Source organism: Rhyacophila brunnea, unplaced genomic scaffold (genome assembly GCF_057557595.1).
Source record: "Rhyacophila brunnea isolate RB1 unplaced genomic scaffold, BYU_Rbru_1.0 scaffold_128, whole genome shotgun sequence".
NCBI lineage: Eukaryota > Metazoa > Arthropoda > Insecta > Trichoptera > Rhyacophilidae > Rhyacophila > Rhyacophila brunnea.
Genome location: NW_028232783.1, coordinates 702,009 through 717,347, shown reverse-complemented (window position 1 = coordinate 717,347; position 15,339 = coordinate 702,009).

The following is a 15,339-nucleotide window of genomic DNA, read 5'->3' as shown; positions in this document are numbered from 1 at the left end:
GATTATTTATATATAATTAAAAAATTTTATAAAAACTTCTGATTTTTTCAGAGTAAGCTAATAAAAACAATTAAAAGCAAAGAAAAAGACTTTAATATATTATTTATATTTGTCTTTAAAATAATCAAAAAAAAGTATGTTTTTATTTATTATTACCAAGATTAAATTTTATGTCATGGATATCTCATTTATTATTTTTATTTAAAGTGTCATATTTGATTCAAAAAACTCTAACTGGATGGATATCTCTGTGTCATTAAAAGGGAATTATGCTGGCTTTTAATAATGACTGGTTAACATTAAATTTATATTAAATAAATGGTTATAATCTTATGCAAACCATTTTGTTTATGGCATTATTCGTACAGAAATAAAATATGTTTTAAGATTAATGTTTGTATATAAGTATACGTATCAATAATATAATAAAGCCTTCAGAACTTTTCACGCGATTAAAGACAAATATAAAGACTTCTGATGAAAAAAAAATTCTTGTTTGGATGTATTGAGGTCTAATCTACCTTGTCTAAAGTGGGGATATTTTATAAATTTTCTAAAGAAATGCCGAACCTAAACACTTAAAAATATTCTATATAAAATGCAAAAGGTTACTAAAATTCAATATGTTAGAATTAACTATTTATATTAAATGAAGTCTGAAATAGGGCTCAAAATCATTTGCTTAGCGATTCGTTTCATCTGGCATAGTTTACACGAAGGCTTAAAATATATATGGTATCGAGTTTTATTTTGGAAACGAATTACTACAAATTTTAGCGAAAAATTTTATACTGATAAAATTTGTATTTATAAAACAATACATATAACAAAAAAGCTTAGATACATGTAGAATACATAAATATTCAAATATATCTTCTTCGGTATATTTTAAAATTGTTTTATGAGCTCATTATAATAGACCTCTAATTTTTAGGCTAATTCTATCGTGCCATTCTTGTAATTACCATTAAAAATAGATTTTGATCATTTTTTAATTAGGAATGCCCACATTCCTATATTATTTGATTCTTTTTTAAAATAAAATTGAACTAATTGAAGCCATCTATCTAAATATCGTATATAGATCATTAGAAAGTTTATTTGTTATTTAAGCCTAATTATTTTCCATGACTTTTCTATAAATTTAAAATGTATTAAAGTAGAGTTTAACTGCTTTATTTGATTTGTAATTCGGTTAATTACTTCGGGGAAACCTCCATCATGAAAACAATGATATTGATTATCTGAACCTTCTTACAGTAATCGCGCCAAAAGGTTACAGCATAAAATATAATTGCTTTTATTTTTTAATGGATGGTCTATCAATTTTTGCAGTATTCCTGCAGCTAGGTCGGATAAATGAACAGTTAAATAATAAAAAAAAATGATGTTGCCGAATAGAATTTGTATTTATAATTGTTTATTATAAAATCCTAAGTCTTTCGTTTTATACTATTAAATCTAGCAATTTTATAGTTTAAAGAATTATTTTTATTTAAGATGGCAAAACTGTGTGCGCATAAAGGCAAATATATCTACTTTATGCATTTGAAGTCTTCAAAAATGGTGTTTGGATCTATCTCTTCAACTAAATAAACTCAAATTCAATCAGTTTTATATTTTTTCGACCTAAATATATATTATCTGGAATGAGATATTTTATAAGACCGAAAAAACACTGAAAATAGATAAAAAATCCGATTTTATTGCTCTTTTATTGATTAAATGCACAAACCCTGATAAGACGAATTTTTTAGAAGAAAAAAGCAATTACAAAGCATAATCATAGAATTCCACACCTTTATCTTAACTTTATATGCCGAAATTATTTGGCCATAAAATTTAAGTAAACTGGTAAAGGTGGGGTATCTGGGTTTAATCGACTTATACTGAAATATTTATATATACTGACATTTATAACACCCGTAAAAAAAATTCGAGGTTTAATAATTTTTTAATAATTTATTTAGTATGTAAAATTACATTAATCAAATCTATTTAACGTAAAACGCAAAAATTAAGCTCTAATAAATATTAATTAGGGTCAAAAAAATTGAACATGCACAAAATATAAGGATTTTATGTAGTTTCAAAGGTAAGAATATATATCACGTTGGAATCATTCCGGGGCAAGACAAAAATAATTAAACCAGATAAAATAAGCACATTGAAATTATATCATTACAAAACCAAATTTTTCATTGCTCAAAAGTATTTCACCCACGAATTTTTCGTAAATATTGAGTGGAGATTTGTTCAATTTTTTAATTTAAAACTAATATAAATTTTAAGTTGCATAATTTATAAAAATAAAGCAATTTTAGATCAAAATAGATTATAGTTATAATGATCACGAATATCCAATTATTTAACGGAGCATTCAAATATAAATTTATAGACGCACATTAAAGATATATGGTGCTAATATGGCATATTAATGATATTAAATGACAAACACTTGGAATTTATTCTCCTAATATATACATTTGTTTCTTTCGGTGTCACTCCATTTGATATTAAACGCTTATTAAGAAAAAATTGTATTTAATGTTGAATTTTAAATACCAGAGATGCCTATGGACTATCGTTCTCAAATGAAATTACAATCTTTAAGTGTTTTTCAAACGAATAGTGTGACTCTTTTTAGCCTAAGTGCGAAGATATAGCTGAGGCATAAAAATTAAGAGATCATAATAAAAATATGTGCGTTTTATGCAACGATAATATATATTTCAAGGTTTTATTTGATTATTACACGGGTTATTTAGCCAATTGCACAATAAAAATTTTAAGGTAAATATACACGCTGAACAAACAACATTATAAAACAAAAGGCTGTTATTGTTTATTAATTCAGAATTATCCGCAAGATGAATACAATTTATACAAATATAAAATGTAATTTTAGGATATATAGGATTGAAAACCTATAAATCTAAAATCACAAAAAATTACATATAATGTGTCAATTTTCAACTCATACAAATGAAACGATGAAGATGAATAAATAGGAGCGTTACAGGCTATGTATTTACTATTCTTGCAAATTTTTCCGGCTTTTTTTTTTAATTTATTTTAAAAAAATCTAATTTAACAAAAAAATTATTATCAAGAGAAATTTATTTAATATTTAGACGTAAATGCCTTCACAAATGTATACTTATTATCTTTTTTTTAATTAATTCCAATACCACTATCTAAATATATAACGCCGTATGGAAATTTTTGGTGAATAAATAATTACATCTTCAAGCCTCTAATAGGATAGGATTCTGGTGGATACCAGAAGTAAAGTGGAAAAAATTGAAATATATTGCTTCAGATATGGAAAAAATGCGGTTTTATACAAATAGAGGGAAAATCTAAAATACAAGTAGTAATTTAAAAAATAGAAGAAGAAGACTTATTACGCACCACAAAAATATTAAATAAATGATGACGGAACATAAAACAAGGAATTAAATATCGATAAATACAAAATAAGGAGAAAGAGAGAATGATTCGGCAAAAAATATATGTAAATTTTAGTATAGCGTAATCCGTTGATTTATATATTTTATAATCAACGATAAAAGATCAGAAAGTATTGGAAAAATATTAAACTTGATTATGATTCATGTAGGCACAAAAAAATTTGAAGATGGGGTAATATTATAAAAAAAGTGGTGACGATACTCGAAACAATATATCATATTCTTACAAGATACATAGAAATCCCCGGTATTATTTGTTCACTTCAAGACATCTAAGATATAGGAAATCAAAAATTCAAGAAAAATAAAAAAAAAATTTATAAATATTAGATAAGGAGCATGTAGAGATTTGACGAATACCAGAATAAAAAAAAGCACTAGACTTTCACATGATAGCCTAGATATATCCATATATTATAAACACATAAATAAAATTTAATTTTATGAAATGGGGATAATCAGTATCGATAGAGACAAATTTTGAAAAGACAAAACCAAGAAACCTTTATACACTTTTGAATAAAATTCTGCTACTTATAGAGACAAAAAAATAATTATCCTATCTGTCATAAGGTGGAATTACGGGTTGATAGCATAAATCACATATTAAGAAGCTAAAATACAACAAAAACCGAGGCATACGTGCAAAAAATAGGGAGAAATACTATGCTAAATTAATATCGTTTAAAATTAGAAGTTTATAAGGAAGGTTTGTAAAGAGTTTGTAATAATGCATCATATGGTCTGCTATTTTGGGTTGTCTTAAGATTTGTTACGTTTTAAAAAGAAATTAGGTGTAGACAACCAATAAATACATTTATCTATTTTTTGTTATTATGAATTTTTTTATTATCAAAAAAAACATTCAGTAATCTTACTTTAAAAATTTGTATTGATATATGTAATGATAAAGGGAAAATTTATATTAAATTTACATACTGTAAAAAATCAGAATTATAATTATACTCTAATAAAGGGATCTTTTGATTACAAACAAAGCATATTTTGGAGAAAATTCTTCGAGTTATACAAAATCGTCCTAACGATCCATATTTAAAAACGATTCCGACAGAAATTGCTTTTTCCTTATATCATGGTGTTTAAATCTTATGCTTATCAATATATATTAACTTATTTTTTTTAAAAACTTGTGACTGGTTTCTTATAACAGTTACTCTTTAATTAAAAATCATTAAATAATTATAATTCATAATTATGTAATCGATATTTCTAAAAGATTATTTAGTTACTCGGAAGAAGAGATTTTCATTTTAAAACATTTCATTAAATATTATATCTTCTTTAATTCTGCACTTCAATCATATTTATTCTAGCATTGTAAAAAAATCGAATTTTGATAAAAATTATTTCTCCCAGTTAAATATAAAATTATAATAAATATTTATTAGCGTTTATTTCTGAAATAAGTATGCTTAGAATACAGCCATATTTGTTTATAGATAGAATTTCCACATTTAAAAATTATTCCATGATTAAAAATTGATATATCAAAAAAATCATCCCGCAATAATCGTGTTCTAGTTTTTTTATTTGATACTACGTACAACAGAATATTCTTTCAATATTTTAATAGTATTGTGTTATAAATTCCTCTTTTATTCTTTCCAGTAAAATCCTAGTTTATATTAAGAAATTTATTAGATATTATTTAATTTTTTGATAAAACGAATAACTGTATCACTCCGATTCAAATTTGCGTGGCCATTTCGGTCAATATAAACATAGTTGAGAACATAAAAAAAAGAGAAAATATGATCTGCTGGCATCAGAACTGTCATTAATATACAATGCAAGAAAAAAATCATTCCATATGTTACAACTTAAGACAGTATCGATACAATATAATAAAAGTTATCAGGGAAAATCGAAGTCACAAACGAGATCGAGGCATATATGCATACCTTTAGATTGAGAAAGACCCTTGAATTAATAGGTCTCGAAAGCAGGATAAGTATTGAAGAAGACATGTAGAGGGGAAGATAGCCGAAAGTATAAATACACTGGGGGCACGGGAAATCAAGAAGTTGCGTTCGAGAACAAAAACTAAAATTACAAACATAAATTTTGCACTATAGATAAATGGAATAAAATTATTTAATTTGAATAAATGTTTCTAAACTTAGAATTGATGATTGAACATTATTTTATAAGTTTTTTTAGATATTATTTATCTATAAATGCACAATTTTCATTGTCATAAGCCACTCCTCACTTCATTCTTTTTTTAGAAATTGATTGAATTAATAGTTTTGAAAAAATTTTCGCTATTGATTCCAATTTAATAGATACCCATACGAAAATTGGATTCAAAAAAATACATTATATTTTCATATGTAACAAAAATTACAGAGAGTTCCCACCCGAATGCTACCACGAAACAAATGTTTTTTATTATTACAGAATTTGGCGCAAGGAATTAATTTAAAAAGGTTTTATTTTATACAAGAAATAGAGTTAATTGATATTTTTTAAAGTAAACCCTTTTTAACCAACTTTTATTTGATTCTAATTTTTTTTAAAAATATTTATTATTGTTTATCCCAAGTTTCTCCCCATTTTCAAAGTCATGAAAATATTATTTCATGAAGTTATGAATTTAAAACTCGATGTTTTTATAAAAATATTTTTATTCTATAAATACCTTTGTTGGAAATCAATTATAATAAGTTTCATACTTATTTTTTTATCTATTTAGGACTTTTTATTTATAAGCCTTCAAAAAGAATCATCCTTAGGATCTAATATTTTGGTTTTCTAGAAGTATATTTATTTGTAATATGCCCAACATAAGCACAAACCGCGGGATTTTTTTCACCTGCTAATTCTGATTTGATATTAATCTTCTAAAGATCAATTATCATCATAATAATTAAAAAATTTACCGTTTTAAAATAATATTTTTTTTTAATCATAAACACTGCTTTTATTCTGTCGAAACATGTAAATAATAACGAAGAAGATGAAAATATAGGATATTGGTAAGAGTAAAGATATGATGGGCCCACAAAAAACCATTCACTTTATGCGGGAAGAGAAAAAGAGAAAATTAAAAAACCAAATTTAACACATAAATAAAGTTTTTGTTCTGTAGAACTAAATTTGAAATTAAATATGTAATGTATATAAAAAAAAATTGAAATTTTATGTAATTTGTGAGAAAGTTTAAATATGAACACGAGCATGTCATCTGCAATGATACTAACTACCAATAAAATATCTGCCATAAAACCGAATTAATTTGTAGCTCAACAAATATAGCCAATCTAAAAATGTAATTAAATTTTTATAACAAAGTTAATTTTTATAATTCTTAACGATGACAAAAAATTTGTGATTAGATAATCAAATAATCTTCTAACAATTGATAAATGTGATTATTTTTTAAACAATTTTAATAAGATCTTGTTAACTGTATTTTTATTAAATATAATGATATTAATCAACAAAAAAACACATAGAATCGTGTTTATGCTATGTAATAAATCCAAGATAAACTAACGTAAATATTTTATTCCTTTCTAATTTCTATAAGAAAGGAATTTATCTACAGATTCATTACCATTCAACCACGTAAATTGAATGGCCATCAGAAGATGACGGTGAATAACATATTTATAAAAACATTTAACACACAATTCTCTAGATTCCTTAGACATTTATTTTGGTAATTATTTTATGCATTGTAAATAGATGTTTATTTTATTATCACAAAAAGATTTAGTTGCAAATACGTATAAACTATTTTATGGTTTTAGATAAACAATTCCAATTGGCCTTATATATCAATAATTTTTTGAAAAAAATATAATAACTTTGGCGTAATAAAATAAAACCTTCAAACAAAATCCTTTATATTATGCAGTAATAACCGCTTGATTACAGAAAAAACATGAGAATATCTCTAAAATTGTGTCTAAAATATACAGATGTCTAAATAATCAATATTTGAGCGTTATTTTTGTTTCTAATTATGAGATTACCTTTTAAATGTTTTATTTGATTAATTTTTATTTTTAAATTATCGCAAACTTTGCATTTTTAATGTCTTTAAGAGTTTATTTTAGATTAAATCATAAAAAATAAAGATTTTGATTCAACGAATAAGTTTTGAAATTAGCCTTGAATAAAAAAGTATTCTTAGCTACAACATTTAAAGGTTTATGTTTTTTCTTTTTATTCCCAGGTGGCAATGCATTCCTTCATAATTATAACTCTTACGGCTATATATTTATCTACCGAAATTTGAACACAAGGGTATTACAAGTAAAAAAAAGTGCGTTTAATTCTCAGCTGAAATAGCTCTCTATGTTTTAAAGGAAGAAATACGCACATATTTTATAATAAATGTGTCAAAGAGTGCTAATTTTTATGTATTAATTGTAAAAAATCTTGAAAACAAAAAAAAACACAGTTATAAAATAGATTGACAGTTTGATCAATTTTATCACATTTTTTGATTTAATAATAACCGAAAATCATTATAATAAAAGAAATTTGACTTAAAATACGGTTTCTAGATATTAAATTACAGACAAGTTTTTTTAAATATAAATTACATATTTAAACATTAAATGTAGCTAAAGTTCTCGGTAAAGCTGATTATAAAGCATCTAAAAGCCATTTCATCTGCTATTTGATATAAAAAACAAAACTTATGTGATTTTTTGGTTTTTTAATATGATAAATTTTATATCGTTTTATTAATTATTTAGTTTATTTTTTTAAAAAAAAGAATTATGGATTGTTCTAAAAAAATATATTCCTTAAATCTGCATAAATTCAGAAATTTTTCTGTGCATATTATTTAAGTAAAAGGTATTTACACAACTATATATTTGTGTCAATTCTTCTGCTCTGGTTGGGAAGGATAAAATAAATTTACTATAGACAAAATTAGAAGCAAAATTGTCTAGATGGAATAATAAATCTGTTTTTCTAAGTTAAAAGAACATCCTATAATTTAGAAATTACGTCAATATAAAAAGGCATTATATATTTTTGTATATTTTCGAATTACCAGAATTACTAGGAAGGTTAATGACTATCGCTCGATACACCAAAAGATTAGAATGTTCTAAATCTTATTTTATACACTTCGATTTATCTTTTTCTATGTTTGTATTTAGAATCTTATTCCATAATGAGAATAATGTCGTGCTCTTTAAAGTTTTTCTTTATTATAAACACAGAGATTAAAACCATATGCATCTCTAAATAGCATATAATAGCCGATAAGAAATAAAATAATGCAAGTGAATATTCTCTATCATCGGATTTTAGAATTCTATGACGCTTTAATATGAATTGCCCTTTATTATTTTCCATATCAGGATAAATTGAATTGAAAAATTTAATATAAAACGAATTTTATTTATTAAAGATAAAATTCGATTTGAAATAGGACTTTTCATTTATTTGTGCATAAACACATAATTAAATTTCCATAGATACAGAGAATTGCAATTAATTGACTTAATATATATTATTTATAATTATTCTTAATTATAATCTTCCTGTGTAATTTTTTTGTAAAAGACTCTCTTTTCTGCAAAAAAAATATCATTTTATATGCGTCCTCTATTTTTAAATATTATGACCTTCAAAAAATTTTATATTAGTCACATAGGGTTGATAGCGACTAAATAATAAAACCATATAGAAAAACCATTATATTATGCTTTCTATATACCTATACTATTACTTAAAGCACCCTAGATGTGTGTAGTAAGAACAAAAATATTCCTTGGAACTATATATATAATAGGCTATAATTTTTGTAGAATAAAAATGATTCAAAGTTTTATTTTTGATATGAAAATTGTATTAGTAAGTAATATATTCTCTTTATGGTTTTTATAGGGTTATGTAAACAAGTCTAAACCTTTTTTATGCATAATTCTATTATTTATGACTTTAAAACAGATTTTTAATTTTTTCATATAAATTTACTGGTTTCTTCTTTTAGAATTTGAATTAATTGATCATTTTTAAGTTTTTTGGATTTTGAAAAGTACTTTATGACAAGCTCTTCATATCTTTTACAATCTACATGCCTCTTAATTGTAAGATTTACTATGAAATTCTGTATTATTAATAAAAAGACGTTTTCATGAGGAATTTTAGTTTTTAGAATAGCATTCCGCTTATCTGCATCATCTTTTAAGGTGCAAAAAAGTTCTTTCAGAAGCCAACAATAATCGAGTTTTTCCAGATTTGAGTTTGATAAAAGTGGTTCCCTGCTATGAGATTTCATGTCAATATCAGTTTGTCGAATAGCGTGTGATAAATCCTTTAAATTTGTCATTATCATAGTTTTATCTTCATCGGTGAATTCAAAATATTTTAAATTGGTGTTTGTCATATATCTATATACAATAAATGTAACGACAAAACCTATAAGCATGAGAAATACAGATAATGTAAATATCACCCTTTTGCTTATATTCATTATTTCTATAAAAAAAGCTACGGTTATTCAATATGATATCGTAATAAACTGAAATAAATATTTCCCCTTTTTATTCTGGTGTTTGAATTAGACATTATGGAAAATATGAATTCTATTTCAGCTCTATAATAGCTGATCTACTCAAAATCAAAGATCGAAATAGTACAGTCAGCTGAATGTTTCATAAAATAATAAAAAGAGCAGAAATTCCTTTTTATGACTAAAAATGATTACTTTAGAACATTATAAACATATAGAATGCTATTATAATACTGTATTTTTTCTTTTTTATATTTACCTAAAATGCAATATTTTAAACGGTAACATGCTAAGTCATATGACATTAAACTTGGTAAATTATGTTTCATTTTTCCAAATTCTTCTTCTACCATTTGCATTGGTCAGAATTAAGAATCAATATCTGAAATAAGTAATTTTTTTTACTCAATATGATCATAATTTACTATTTTTAAGCAAATATATCTCTTTATTTTTTGTGGATATTTTCTTCTAAATTAATATCTAGAGAAGATCAACTTATTGGTTTTTTTCATGAATTGAATTATGAAAATACATTTATCACAATATATTTTAGGTCCTTTATTTGTTTAAAAAACAAAACAAACAAAAACCCAAAAAGATACTATTATATTCATCTGGTGTTTTTAATATGCCTATAAATCAAATTTCAAGTCATAATGTTTGATTATATACAAAGAAATAGAACTAGTTTATGCAAGATAAAATCGAAAAAGTTGTCGTATTAAATAGAAAAGGATTTTTAAACAGGATAGCCTACAAAAATTAAGTAGAAAAAAAGAAATGATTCAACAATGGATATTTACACATAGTCATTGTATATCATACATGTAATAATCCAAAATAATAAAAACGTAAATATAAAGGATTTTTAAATATAAAAAACTTGAACATAGCATCTTATGCATACTGATGTGATATGAAAGCAATATATAAGACATTTTATCGCAATTCGTATTCCTGGGGATCATATCGATATTTTGTTTATTGATTTTTGATTTAAATATCTGTTATCTTGATTTCATTAATTTTTATTATTAAATTAAAATATACAGGTGTATTATAAAAATAAATTATAAGAAAGAATAAACATAGTGTGTATAAAGCGAACTACATAACTTTTTTTACAGCTGAATCATATAAAATTCGGACTATATTTTGAAAACAGATATAAAAGAATTAAACTTATTGAAAGAATCACATTTAAAAGTTAATATGCTTCAATTGGCAAGAAAAAGAGAGAAATCTCATATTTTTGGCTAAACAAACGTCATTTTATATTTTTCGAAAACATTTCATTTGAATATCGTAATCAGGGGTTCACATCTATTCCTTCTTATAATAAAATAAAGATACTTTACATTTTTATATTTGAAAAATTTACAGCCCATAGATGGTTTTGATTACGAATTATTCAAGATATATTTCTTTTGATAGCTGTTCTAAACTGTGCATATTCAGTTAACAAACAAAAAATTCTTTCATAATTGTGTGATATTGTAAACTTCATTTCAGCTGTATTAAATTTAATGATTTAGGTGAGACCTTTTTGATTTTTTAAATTTAGAATTTTATTAACTTTAGAGCAGATTACCGGTATAATAAATTTTTTTTGATAAAAACAAATCATTATATAATAAATCCATATCTATGTAAATAATCGCTCATGTTGATGAATGATTTAGTTTTTTGATATTTCAGCGTTGATAAACCTTTAGTTTGAATATACTTATATTTACCGAAAAGAATACCTGTATAATAAATTTATAAAATCTATAGACATGATATCACTAAAATTATATGTAAAAATTCGATAAATTTATGATAGATAGAATATAAATATTTTTAAAACTGACATATAAAAAATATTAGCATATTATGCGAACAAAAAGACATTTTATTAACCAGTATGTTGATTACACGAAATACATATGCTTTTTAAAATTGCCAAAGGTAATTTTAGGCTATAAAATTAGACAACACAAGTAATTTAAAATTATATATTATGTTCATTAATTCAAAAAAATGTGAATGTATGAAAATCATTATTTAAACACCAGTTTATTCTTTTATAAAAAAATCGAGACTAGTTCTAGTATTACATAAAACATATATAATTTTTTCAGTTTTAGGACATGGATTTAGTATATTGTTGATATTTAACCTGTAAATTTGAATAAACATCAAAGTTGAGGGTTTTGTTGATTCAATTATAGCAGAAATGCACAAATATTAAAAATTTTGATCAACTGGATTCAATTTAATATCATACGTAAATATCGTATCACAATATATTATAAATTAGTTTATTTTTAAATAGTTCAAGCCCGTGTCGCTTGAACATAATTATGGTGTTTTTATTTCGAAATTTTTGAATAATGCAAGGTTTTAAAAGCATATATACTTTGAAATGCTGCTTCGTATATTATATTGATCAAATAAAAATTAAATCTTACCAGCAAACATTTATTTCACACATTAAAAGACACACATTTTTAGAGTATGAATATTCTCTATTTTTTATGGTCCAATAGTGCTGTAAATTTAGTTGCTGTTCTAAGTAAGGAGGCATCTTAAAAAAATTAATTTTTTAGTCATATTTACTTTTGATCCGATATTTTTCTGGATTTTATCGGTGAAAAAATAAATGCCACCATATAAAATAAACTATTTGGTCTTAATTAATTACATATATTGTATATTTTGCAGATTTTTTTGAATTTAATTTCACAGTATATATATAAAAGATTGTATAAATATAAAATCTAAAAACTTATATTTAGAAATTTTTATATAATTACGTTTAAAGTAGTTGGTGTTCCAATAATAATATTTACCTAGATGAAAATCCATTTTTTAAGATATTTAATTTTTTTAAAAGATGGTGTACACGAGATAGAACAAAGCTTTTAATGGTTTTGATTTTTTTGATCAATTTTATTTTTCTAATTATTAGTTTTTTACTTGATTATATATTATTTACCTTTAAATTCCTTAATAAACACTACCGTATTTACATTGTCTAAATCAATTATACAATATTTCAATCAACTTTTCTTATAAAGGAGAAATCCGTGAAATTAAAATTAACGCCCATAGTAAATATAGATGATGATAAAAGTAATTTTTATTTGAATTTAACAGACCAAAATATCGAAAAATCTTTAATTTACTTGTGACCTTTTTAGGGCCTCATGATTCGGGTCAGAATTTACTTTAAAATATCATTATATATAAAACTACACTTTACGCTATTAATATTTGCCTTTATTAGCTCTAAGCAATTGAATACATTTAAAATACGGTAATAGACTTAGGCATTACTTCTTTTAATTTAGATTAGCTTAAAGATATTTTTATTTATTAACTTACAGCTTGGCAGAATTGATTAGTACTGTTCGGTTTGGTTTGAAAATAACAAATACTGGCAATTCACCACAATCATTTATATTTATAGCGTTGGTAAATTGTTATACCTCTTAACAGCACCATTTCAATGAAGATTATTAATCTCATTTTCGACTTAGTATATATGGTGGCATGGTTGAGGAAATAAATATTCAACCTAGAATCTATTGTTTAAATAATTAAGGTTTGAATACACCTTACGCAAAGGCAATAGTAATTATCAAACTTGTAATAAATACCTCTTAGCTGTAGTGGGTAGAGTAAAACTGTTAGGTGAACCACCAGTACAATTAAAGCTTTTGGCTTTAAACATACACTGGATTGTAGCGCCGATAAAGCTTGAAATGACTCTTGAATGCAAGTAATCAAAAGCATAAATCGAATGATGAAGATGTAACCCCGTAGCGGTGGGTATTACGCGTAAACCATTTTCTTCGACTCCCTGCATAAAAAATCAAATACTTCCAAACTTTGATAAGTTATCATGTGGCTTCATAAATTTTGATAAAAGATTCGGTAAAAACATGTTATTTTACAATAATTTAATTGTTTTTTTTTCAATTAGGATTCCATAGCATATGGTGCCAACTTTATCTAATTTTTTATGGGTATTCCGGATTTAAAATTCGCTCAACTAAGATGAAAATAAGTAATTATAGGATTATTATGCTTTATTTTTAGTATATTATATTAATGATAGTCAAAGATGCATTATAATTTTTTATAAATTTATTTACAAAAAATATAATGTGAGACAGGATTGATAGATTGAAATATATTCAGTGTATTTTCGAAATAATTATCTATTGACGAAATAACCAATCATTCAATTTCCCACCATTTCATACAGGTTAAAAATTAATTTAAAATTCATATTATTTTATTTTAAATAATAAATACCTTATTACAGAATATGATAAATTATCATTTATTTTTAACTTTTTTTGAATGATTTTATTTAGAGGAATGTAAAATAATTAAATAAATTGTACTATGATGTAAGTCACCCTGCCATCAGGGGAAAGTCTCTATACAAGTAAATCTCACATTTAATTAATTGATACATGAAAACTTACATGAGCTTTTAAAATTTAATTATATTACAATTCCTTTTTATTTTTATTTCAGTTCGTTCGTGCTAGTAAGTGATTTTGAAATTGATGAGGATTTTTTGGTCATTTCATTTTTTAATTTCTTTGAAAACGAAGAACTTTTAAAATTTACAGCGCCCGTTTGTAGCGAGTCTTTTATTCCCGTCAACGAATCAATCAAGTTATTTACATCTTTTAGCTGATCTTTTATAGCTGAAGATAGATCAATATTTTCCGATTTTCCAAATTTCTTTATTTTTGTGTTTTTGGTGCTCTTAGCTTCTTCTTCAGATTGTAAACTTAAATTAGTTATTTTATTGCCTTTTTTGCTTGAATGATGTAATTTTTCATATTCTTTCTCTTTTAAATGATCAATAGTTGCTTTATCTATACTATTACCTTCTTCTGGTTCATTTTTCTCCTTATATTCTTTCGTTTCGTGTTTTTTTTCATCATGAAGAACTTCTTTATCTTTTTGCTTCAATTTGTCTTTTAGAATAGACATCATCGCTGTTGTCTTTTCATGAATCTGATTAATTGTTGCTTTTTCTTCCTCTCTTCTTTTATCATCCGCATTAGTTTGATCTTCATGTTTAAAAATATCCGAATATGTTGGCAGAGCATGTAATTTTTGAATCTCTTCTAGCACTAATTTTTCTTCAATCGGTTCTAAACTACTTTTTTCAAATCTAGAGTGCATCTTAAATGAGCTTTTTACGTATCTTTGTAATAACATCTCCAATTTTATTGATTCATAGTTAAATTCTGCCTCCATCTCCCGTTCTAATTTTTCGTCATGTAACATAGCTTCGTCATGCGAAGCATATACCCCCGATGTTCCATGTTCAGACCCCTCGCC